General features: G+C 33.1%; 1 pseudogene; it reads left to right on the top strand.

The window, feature by feature from the left end:
- Positions 1-6665: 6665 nt before the first annotated feature.
- On the top strand, positions 6666-7518 carry LOC149203739 (transcription factor bHLH126-like; annotated as a pseudogene).
- The last annotated feature ends 4467 nt before the right edge of the window (positions 7519-11985 follow it).

Below are 11985 nucleotides of genomic sequence, written 5' to 3'. Positions count from 1 at the left end.
CTTTTCCCTTTATTTCTAAGGATTATATTTTCACTCTAATACAACTTGGTGTAGTTGTTCTGGTTGGTATGGAAGGTCTATGTTATTTCTTATTAACCTTGAAGGTTATTTGGGGAGATCCCCCAATCTTCGTGAATCAATACTATATGTAAGACATGTTAACTATATTGGTGGGAATTGTATCAAAATCAACATCTAAAACCCCTTTCTTTCCCCACATACAAGATTCACATGCACCGATCCTATTTACAACACTTAGCTCCTAGGTGTTTAACTCTCAATACACACACCTCATGTTTAAACGTCTACTTACAGTCTCATCTCCGAAGGAATTTGGGCTTCACTTGACTCTCCAAACAATTTTGGACTTATGGCTAGACACTCTTCCTGAAAAGAACTTAATAGAAATTGTGCTTACATCTAGAATTCAAGTGCCTATATACTTCAACATAGACCATATATGTTTTAAGTCAATCTGGTCATTCGAAATCTGGATTAGTCTAGATATACCACTCTTATTTTTAACTAAAGGCCACATGGCTCGGATATAAGTTCAAACTGTTATATCTATGGGTCGTTACATGAATTTTATGCATAAAAACTTGTAGTGCTTGGATCTCTAGATTTTATAATTCATGCACAACCAAATGTTAGTTAAAAGAAACAAATGTTACCTCACTCATGTCTCGGGTCAATAGGGTGGTCGATGTTGATGTATCTAGATATGTAAGGAATTAGGAATACTTAACAACTAACAAACTTGGCGAGGGGCTTTATCCCTCCATGCCCAAATATCCACTCAATTAAGGAATCTCACTATCCTTTGTAACTAGATATGTTAATGTCAGATGCAATCATCTATATGTTTCACACTCACCTAGTTATACTTCATCCCTTTGCATCGAAAACCCTTTCATTAATCCTACAACCTCCTTAACATTGTCTCTTGATGCAAATCTAATATCAATTTTACTGAGGGGGCTTTCAACCTAGGTTAGTCTTTGTCTATCATCATCAAGTTGCTAAGAACCCTGAGTTTCATAAGGTGAACCATGAAGTACACTAGTCTAGTGCTCATGAGAACTCCACTCAATATTTGAATAGGTACTATGACTCTTCAACTGAGGCTTGAATTGGTTGCATAGTACTTTTTCTCCTCATTGAATTACAAGAAAATACACAGACAGTAAATGCATGCCTCCCTTTGACACAAGGCATCACTCCATATTAGGTAGATGAATTAAACATAGAAGTAACTAAGAAAATAATATTTTATTAAATGAAAAAATATATATTCATGTAGGACTGGTACAATTTTTTTTTTCCACTACTGAGCTCTTGTGTTCCTACTTGAGATATTTTGGTTCTACTCATGAGATACCTTCTCAATTACCCAATCTTTGTCGCCTCTCCATTTTCTAGCTATACACAAACATATATGGATAGAGAATATCCAATGGAGTGAAGATATTTTTTGAACATTTGTTCCTGCTCCTAAACTACCTAACAACTCAACCTGACAAAGGCCCACTTGGCCAAAAGACCAACTCACTAACAACCCATATTCTTCTACACACTTTTATTTACATCAATTTCATAAATTTATAGGAAATTGTATTAGGAAAATGTATTTCCCTTTAGATATTTTGTAACCCCTTTAGAGCTTACTTAAAAAATATTGATAGGGGTTGATGCTCCTATATCAAACTACAAACTATATTGAATATGTTTTGTTTTTTTCAAAAATGTTGATCTTTTCTCAATTAAATAAAAGTAATCTTAGAAGGTTGAGTAAAAACCATATCCTTTTATCATATAATACATAATTAAATGTACATACATATTTATATAATTAATTCATAATGATCCTACCGAATTTATCCAATAAAGACCATCTTATATTAATATATAAGGCATCCCATAATACAATTATTATATTAAATTAATTTATACAATTAAGCCATAAATATCATACCATAATTGCAAAGAAAAAAATTGCACAAAGAACTATAATTTCTATATTGAATAAAAATATATTAAAATTATACATCTAATAGGGGGGTATTAATATAATTACCCATTCAAATTCCCCATTACACAAAGTGATATTAATATAAATTACACTCTCATCTCCATGCATCCACCAAAACCAAAAATATATAGGCTATTTTTATCATTTTAATAGAGTAATTTTATCATTTAACATTTTAATTATAATAATATAAATTAGTTTGATCAATTTTAATATCGCCTTTATTAAGCATGAAAAGGGATCAAATTTTTTGAGGTGCAAACATTTTCCTCAAATTTTGCACTTAAAAAGGAGGTTTTCATCTCAAGATATTTGACCTCTCTTGATGCTTGATAGATCCAAAGTTAAAATAAATCTATGTTAGTTTCAGTTGTGCATGACCACATAAAATTTTCTAAACATGTGATTAATGTAATCATTTTAAATAGGTTAAATATATCAAAGATTAAGTTGATGTGTTATTTATATTCTACATCTCATGAAAATTCATCCTATATTTGTATTAAAAAATAAACTCTAGCATGTGAATGCTCACACACATGACATGTATCAACTTGAGCTAATTGATAAATCCTATTGTGAAATTTTTATGTGCAATATTCATATCAACGAGTGTTAATAGTTGAGCATGGTCATAGATATATTTTAAACATATTTTTTCATAGAATAGTATTCTATATATTATGTTATACTTGAGTTGGTTGAATAATTTTCTTTGTATATATTCTCTTTGTCATTCAACTTTTCATTTCCTCTGTTCTTTATGTTACTGAATTGTCATTTACTTGAAATTTTTATGTTAATTTCCTCCTTGTCTTGCATTTTATTGTATTCTTTTATCATGGGAGTATTTAGTTTCCATTTATTTTTCCCCTATTTGTTGATAGTTTCTTTGATATTCTCTTTCATGATCTTTTTCTTTCAATTAATTCTTTAACCTATTCTTGTTGTTGTCGAATTTTCATTTGTTGTGACTATCTCCATTGATATTCTCTTTGCTTCACTCTTTGTGGTTCTCCTAAATTATCTTTTCTTTCGTGTTTGTACACCATCTTTCTCTTCGTTATCCATTTCTATTTAAAACTTATATGGGATGATGATTGGGGTGAATCTGTGCTCCTTGTTGTTCATTTATGTTTAATATGGATCTAGGATGATGATTTCTATAGAAAAGAAATCAATGCACAATGCCAATAGTTACTTTGAGCATATACTAAAATCAATGAACACTATTAGAATAATTAATTTGAAATCAATGCACACCATCTACCTATTTTCATTAGATTAGAAATAAACATCTGCATTGAAATCAATGCATTTAGTGAAAATTATCAAATAGAATTAGATGTCAACATTACATTGAAATGAATGCAACCATAGTTGTCATTTCTCATTCCTTTCTCTATTGACTTGCTCTTTGTTGTTCATTTTTAATTGAGATCAATCTAGGTTGATGATTAATATTGATCTGAGCTCATTACCATTCATTTTTAATTAATATGTATTTAGGTAGACAATTATTATAACACAGAAATCAATTCACATCATCAATACTTTCTTTGTAATACTATGAAATCAATGCTTGAAATAAATATCATTAATTTGAAAGAAATGCACATCATCCATCTATTTACATGAAATATAGAATGAGAATATAAAACTTAAATCAATACATCTACTGTAAACAATCAAATAGGTTTAGAAATAAACATTTATACTAAGATTGATGCATCATGTGCAATCAATAAAATTGGATTAAAAATCAACATCTACACTAAGATCGATGCATCATGTGAAATCAATCAAATAAGATTAAAAATCAATATCTACACTAAAATCCATTCATCAAGTATAATCAACCAAATATGATTAGAAATTAATATCCAAAGTGAAATAAGTGCATCTATTTCAGTAAAAACAAGAAAATATTAGTGTTAAAATAACATAAATTAGAGTTAGAATCTTACATATACTTTTACCCATTTAATTTAGTAAAATTTCAATATTTTTTTATTTTATTTTATCTTTTATCTAATTTTGAGATTAAATGACATTATAAAGCCAACATCTTTTACCTCTCGTAAAAGTATTATTTTATGTTTCTCTATAGCGAATATCATTCAATATAACACAATACTATACAATATTAAAAATAATAGTATATAATATTTTATTCTAGACATAGTGGTCACCAATCTTTGAAAGTCTTCAACTACTCACACTATATATATAATCTTATCTTATATTATATTAAATGTAATACTATATTAAAATTCTCTTATATTAATATATATTATAATATTAATAATCATACATTTATGAGTTAAGCATAATATTATAATAAGAAGAACATAAATATTATTTGAACAAAATTCATATTCGCCAGAACTTGCAGCTTTTATAATGACCTTCCTTAGAATAATTCCTTTTTTCTCCTTTGAAGAAGAAAGACTCAGAGCTCTAAATTTGTTTAACTTATAAATACTACATAGAGTTGATATTAACTTTATTATAATATCATGTGTTTCCTCATATGTGATCATGGGCTCAAAACTAGAGGGGGTAGAGTTTATATGCCTTCATAGGGTTTAGCAGTCAAGTTGTACTGAGGTGCATCCCTCATCCCAATAAAAAGGTGTCTCATATACCAATTTGGTAGTTGGCTTAGATATGACCTTAAAAATGGATATCATATCATACCATTATCCTATAGAAAAAATATCAAATTTAATACTATTTTAAGATTAATATTATATTAATTCTAAACTATTAAATTTAATATTATTTTGAACTTAATAATATTAATATTAGTATTATAATTGATTTGTCAACTCTAAGAAGGATCAAATCTCCAAATTTTTACATCGCTACGACTCATGCTCGATGGGTTACATGAAACCATAGCTTCCCTGTTAATAAGTGCAGTGGAAGTCTAGAGTGGTTGGTACTACCTTAGAAAGGGAATCCATAAGGAAAAGATTCATTCCTTAAAAATAAAAGACTTCATTTGGATTATTTGATTTTCTATTTTCCAATTTGATTGCAATATAATACAATTAAAATGGAAGAAATATATTTGTTCAACAAACTGACAATGTTTTTACTGAAATGTCATAGGTTAACGCTGACCAATTTGTCATCATTCTAATTGTTGATAAGGACATCGTTTGCTTATTTCTTTTACATTCCATCCCTCTTGAGTTCTATAATGGGAAATAACTAACAATGGTACCATATGTTGCAAATTAAACACTGTAAGGCAGTATCATATGACAAAAGGACAACCAACACGTCTCCTAGAAGTAGTATGATTGTTGTTATAGCTTGATTTGTTGTTTTCTTGGGCGGTCTGAGCTTCTGAATTTGAGTTAGATGAGCAAACAAGCATGGGAAGAAAAACATGTATAAGAGAATGCATACGCGCAAATAGACAATACATATTGCAAAGAATAAATTTCAATTATTAGTTTGAACCCTATAAATTCCCACTGAGATGAAACTTATATATTAAGGATCTATTTGGATAAAAAAAAAACCTAATGACTTTAAGTGTCCGATCCAAGATTTTGACCTTCATCAAACAACTCAAAATATTTCATATGGGGATGAATTGAATGGGAATCCAAATTTCATTATCTAGGGACCCCAAAAAGAAAAAGGATAATACACAATTGTTGAAAGAAAACACTTGGGTCTTCCAAATTGAAATAGAAGAACGACCACAGGAAAAACAATTAAACCAACAAATCACTAGATTTAAACCCTAACCAACCAAAACTCTCACTATGAAATGTGGAAACTAACATAAAATCGAAAGTTTACCTGAGAAGTAACATTTTGAATCGGTTTTCTCTTCTCCATTGTTGCTTTCAAAGGCTGAAATATGTAGTTTTATAGGACCAACCATGCTCTTCAAGCTTGAGATCCTCATAAAATCTTGGGATCTTGTCGGCACATGGAACTATAGGTTAGACATTGATATGGGAAAATTGAAGCCTTCGAGGATGTTCCTCTTACTCCTCATGACTACTAGGAAAAACACACATTGACATTGCAACAATTGGATGCAAAACTCTTTTGAAAGTATTATATTTCAAAGGTAAACACTCCAATAGAAAAATTATTTTTTTCCACCAATCCGGACCTCTTAACAATTAGATTAAGAGTGTAATAAAAAATGTGCATACTTATCTTGCAATAACTTGTTTGACCATTGTAATTAAATTTCTAGATTACAAAATTGGCTAGTCTTACTCTTGACTGGTAGGAGAGTGTACACACCAGCAATTGCTCCCAACACGACAATGCAGTCAATCTAAATGGTGACCTTCCCAAATGAGTTTTCAACCATATTTTTAACAGTTAAATGGCGTAGGATCTTCTATAGTCTAAGGCAATATTTTTTTCATTTAGAGGAAGAGATCCTTCAAATCCCAACTTATTTCTTTAGTAGTTAAGGTGTTCATCAGATTTTTATTTAGATTCTATTCAGGATTTTTTACTTCACTGGAAAGAGAGAACCAATTGATCAGTAATATCGTTGCAGGCGATCGTAGATCAATTCACTCGTCTGTAAATTTTTATCAAATATTTTCATAATTTTCAAATTATGCCTCTTAAGGTTGAGTTGGCCTCAAAGATGAGCATTCCTTCTTGGTCACACTCATCAATTTTCTCTTATAATGATGTTGTAAACAAGTTAGATGTCCAAAGCATATGGAGTAATTCCAATCCATTAAGATCAACGCATTTTAGAACTGACCATCATGCGTAAAAATTTAACTTGTTTGATAGCTCTGAAACCCCAGCAGGCCTTTCAAATCCTCCTCTAATGCAAACATTCAGCAACTCGAGTCCTCTAACTGATGGTCAATCCTTGAATAAATTTCTAGGCTCCATCATGCCTGATAAAAGGAATCACAAAATGATTGAAAGAGAGCGACATAGAGAAATGAAAGTGCTTTTCTCTCAGCTTAGATCATTGCTCCCAAAAGAAAATCTTCAACTATGCTTTTTTCTGTTCAATATATAGGGTTTTGGGAAATTGACGACATTCTCCAAGGTTTTATTCAATGGAATTTGGATATTTTGTTGTGTGGGGAAGCCGAAAAACATTAGAACAAGTACTCGAAGCTTTGAATTAAGTTTTCCATCTACAACAAAAAATCGAAGAGCTTTTAGCCCAAAGAAAGAAAATGAAGGTGAACTCTTATCAAAAGGAAAATGTTCTATTCGAGAAACTTTGCAATATAACTCTCCCATTTGGACAATCAGATTGAGAATACCCTGTGAAAATGAACATTGACGGTTCAGATGTTCAGATCTGGACAAACTCTCTAGAAAATGAGAATGTGTATTTTGATATTTTATTGGCACTTGAAGAAGGTGGGCTTGAAGTTTTGAGTTCCACTAAAAAAAATTCTTATCATACCTTACATCCCAAGGTAATCTCTTATCATCGTCACCACTATAACATCTTCTATTAAGGTAATCTCTTATCATCGTCACCACTATAACATCTTCTTCTATGAATAGGATAATATCAACACTCCATAAAAACTTATTCAAATCTTTTGTTATGATAAAAATCCAAGGATAACAATTATTGATGGTTTTATGTAAATCTTTTGCACTGCTAAAAATCCAAACTTAAGATGAATTCATGTATTTTTTTCTTTCAGAAATTAATAAAAGTAGGACCTCACTTTATTAGGGTTACACAGATTTTACATGGACATTTCTTTCATTCAAGTCTCAAAGAACTTGGCTTCTCTACCTGCACTAAGCATATATGTTCTTATGTTTTCATATTGACGCAAGTGTTATGATATCAATACTTTCAGCAATATCACCCTCTACTAGAAGCTTTGCCAATTAATTAGCTCTCAACACACCAAGGATTAGGATGTAAAGACCGGATTAGGATGTAAGGACCACTGGAGCTCCAACATAATATTTTGTGTGAAGTAAACTAATGGTTTTAAACGTCTGTCAATATGATATTATGCGTCTATGTTAAAAATAATAATAGATTTATCAGAAAGGATTGGCTGGTAGTTAAATCACAACTTTTTATGAAATTCTTATCTAGTTATAGAATCATTCAACGCTTATTGGTTAGAGTTTCATATTCACCGAGAAAGTGGATGAAGGTTTTGAACAAACATAATATAAGTGGCATTCTCAGTATTTGTGTTATTTATTATTAAACTTTTATATATATATATAGATATAAGGATTTTTGGAAGCAAAAAAAGAAGCAACAATGGAAGCAAAATTGGAAGCCACACGGAGCGGCATGGCTAGGGTTTGCCCGAACAGTGTTATGGTTGCCGTCGTATCGATCCCTAAGGCCGCCTCCAGGGCCGAAGGCGATCCAGTTTGTGGGAGAACGGAGAACGCTGCGGGTTGGCTGCCTCTAACGCGTCCGCCTACAGTGAAATGCACTGTCTACCGCAGTCAAAAACCGCAGAACTATTCAGATTTGCACGGCTATGTATCGGTGGGGGTTGCAGTAAAGGCATTAGAATGGTCCGGCCCTCTCCAAATCTCTGAAGCAGCCCGGATCATGAGCATATGTACCTGGAAATTGCTGGAAGCTGTGGGTACAACAGCAAACCAACATCTGCATGCTGGGACAACGGAAATTAGGGCCGTCCCGAAGGAGAGAGCTGCAAACACGCTCGAGACCAGTGATATTCAGGTTACCTTCGATTTGGGGCTCGGATCTCTTTTTGGGGGCGGAGATCTGGTTGAAATTGTTTCGATAAACACAGGATCTGTCAGCCTAGGGTCGATTTGGCTCACCCCTCCACGGCCTTTTCATGCAAGGAAAGACAAAGGGCTGCATGGGGCAGATCCGCCCATGTACTCTCATACATGGCCCAAAATCTATAGTTCCAGGCCGGATCTCTCGAATCTGAAGAGGCAGAACGAAGACATCAACCCTAGATCGGGCAGAGTTGATGCAGACCTAGTCACCAGGCAGCAGCTCGAAGGCTTCAATCATAGATCGGGTCGAACTCCTGCAGATCTTGTCATGCAAAAGGAAAAACGAGCAAAATCAGGACCAGATCTGGAAGTTTGCCTACAACCAGAGCAGGTAAAAACTTTTTGTTTTCAGATTCTGATTAAACCCCCACAGGGGAAAACTCGTTTAGTATGGGTCCATGCAGGAAGCACTTCTCTGCAGTTGAAACAACAAATCTGGGCAGAAATGGGATACCCCGTGCAGATCCAACACCTGGTCAGTGGTAGGCGGTCACTCCAGGACTGTAGATCGATGGAAAGCTATGAGATTGGGCCAGGCTCCATTATTACTCTAAACTTCAGATTGAGAGGAGGGGCTCCACCTCAAGGACAGCAAAACGGAGACAAGGGGAAAAAAACTGCATCCTACAAAAACATTCTTCAGGGCAGCAGAGACGCAGGGCCATCTTCAGATCCAAGCAGAAACGTACCCAGGCCATACATTGTAGATCAGGCAGAACAAACCCCAGCCTTAAATCTAGATTCTACAGGGCTTGACGATTTCGTCAAATCCTATGAAACACAAGCTCTAATCTGTTGATTTAACAGCTATTGGCCCAAACCCTTGGATCTATTCCATTGGATTTTTACCAGATGGACCATGGAGTGTGAGATTCACCTATGTTCTAAGGGGTTTTTTATCATAAAATTTACATCCCAGGAAGTCAGAGATACAGTCATCAGTACAGGGCCATGGTTCTGGGGAACTTCGGGGCTGTTTTTGACCCCATGGTTCCCGGATTTTGATCCAAACAAAATGACTGTAACCAAAATGCCAGTCTGGGTCAGACTATACAATCTTCCTTTGCACTTCTGGAACGATCGAGTCTTGGAAGGCATTGGAAACAGTATAGGGAAATACATTAAAACAGATCTGGAAAGGATTGATGACAGGATCTATACTTTCGCACGTATTTGTGTGGAAGTAGATTTAAGTAAAGGGCTGCCGGACAGTATAAGGCTGATCTACAAACAACAAAACTGGCAGCAAGTACTAGATTATGAAAACACGGCCTTCAGATGCAGGCTATGTAGGCAGACAGGACATCTACAAAGCACATGCCCAGAAGCAAAGAAAACCAACAAGAAGCAGAAAGGGAAGCAGAAGAAAGGATGGCAATTCTCACCTCCAGATTCTGAGGAAGAAGAGTCAGAAGCAGAGGAGGAAGTGACCCCTGCAGAGAAGACTGAGATATCACAAGAAATGGAGAATCAGAAGGGAACCAGTCCGCATGACAAGACAGAGATGACAAGGGTGGATCCAAGCATGGGAGGCATCAAACGTCATCACCACTCTGATACATCAGACTCAGACAAAGAAACCATCCCACAGAATGCAGAAACACAGATAGTCATAGCTTCGATCGAACCCTCTCAAGGAGAGTGGCGTAAGGTCGAAAAGAAAAAGGGGAGAAAAACTTGAAGCACGAATCTCATTTGCAGCTGGATTTTTTGTTCTGTTTCTTTTTTCTCTCTCTTTCCTCTCTTCTCATTTTCTCTTTTTTCTTTTGCACGTTAGCCTCCTAACGTTGCGGGGGGTGCGAAAGCACTCGAGCCTTAGTGGCAAATGCTAGTGTAACTTTCATTATTTTTTTTTAATAAAAGTTACTGCTTTTTCCTTTGGAAAAATATATATATAGATATATAGTTGATTAAAACGTTTTATAAAATAATATTTATTAAATGATACCAATTTTATTCTTGCCTAAAAAGTTAGTATATGATTATATATATAAAGTCTAAAATATTTTATTTTATTATTTTATTTATAGAAACTATTAAACTATATCTAAGACATTTTTAATAAAAACTACATATATATATATATATATATATATATATATATATATATATATATATATATATATATATATATATATATATATATATATATATTAAAAAGAGTAATTTAAAATCATTTCATTAATTACTTTGTTTATAAATTTCATTAATTGTATTAAAATATTTTGCAAAAAAATTATAATGATGCCAATCAAAATGTCTAATTTGCAACTTCTTTTCATCTTCTAGAATTTTTATTTGATCTTTAAGTCTATTTATTTCATTTGTTTGGATAGACATATCCTACGTATCTTTGATTAATTTACTTTCTCCATCACTAGGATGAGTTGTTGTAGATGAGTCTGTAACTGGTGTAGTTGTTGATGTAGTGGGATGTGTTGTAGCTACTGGAACTGTTGTAGCCGCTGAAGCTGCTAAAGTAGAAGGAAATATTGTAGTAACTATAGGAATAGTAGTGATAGTAACTACTTCCCTGCTAACCTTCTTTTCCTGCACCAATTTTTTCATCTCGTTCTCCATTTATTTCAGTTGAGCTGTCAACTCAAGGATGAGATTCATCATTTCATCTTTTTGGGCTTCATTCTCCAAAACTTCTTTTGCTTTTGGATGTTTAGTAGCAGATAATTTCAGTTGCTTCTTCAATGCAGCAATGTCTTCATTCTTCTTTTTTATGAGTTTTTCTACTGCCTTGATGTCATTTGGATTATAGCCAATTTCAATAACCAAGTCTTCCAGTGATTTAATTTTGGTATCCTTTGCCTGTGAGGATGCCTTCTCTAGTTTTAACTATGCTTTGATATTCTCTAGAGAATTTTGTATTTTTGTACACTCATAGATTTGTTGGTCATAGTTGAGTATAGCATTTCTCCTCCTTTCTTATTAAATTCTATTTGGTCTATAGGATGAACATCTTTGGGAGGAATACCATAATTTGTGTTTTTGTAATTTGCTAATGATTTAGGATGTTGTATTGTGGGCTGCAAAAAGGTCATCTGCATTTTTCCTGTCTTATAATCAAATGCAGAAAGTAATTTGTTCTGGCTGCCAGGAGTTTGCTTCAAGTATTGTGAATATATTTCAGCTTTTATTACTTCACTTTTAGCCTTAATATCTTTGTATCT

Source organism: Pinus tabuliformis, chromosome 2_1 (assembly GCF_031772625.1).
Source record: "Pinus tabuliformis cultivar Carrire ecotype Pingquan chromosome 2_1, CPIR1, whole genome shotgun sequence".
In the NCBI taxonomy this organism is placed as follows: domain Eukaryota; kingdom Viridiplantae; phylum Streptophyta; class Pinopsida; order Pinales; family Pinaceae; genus Pinus; species Pinus tabuliformis.
The sequence above is the reverse complement of the archived record's forward strand: the minus strand, read 5'-3'. Positions and strand labels throughout refer to the sequence as shown.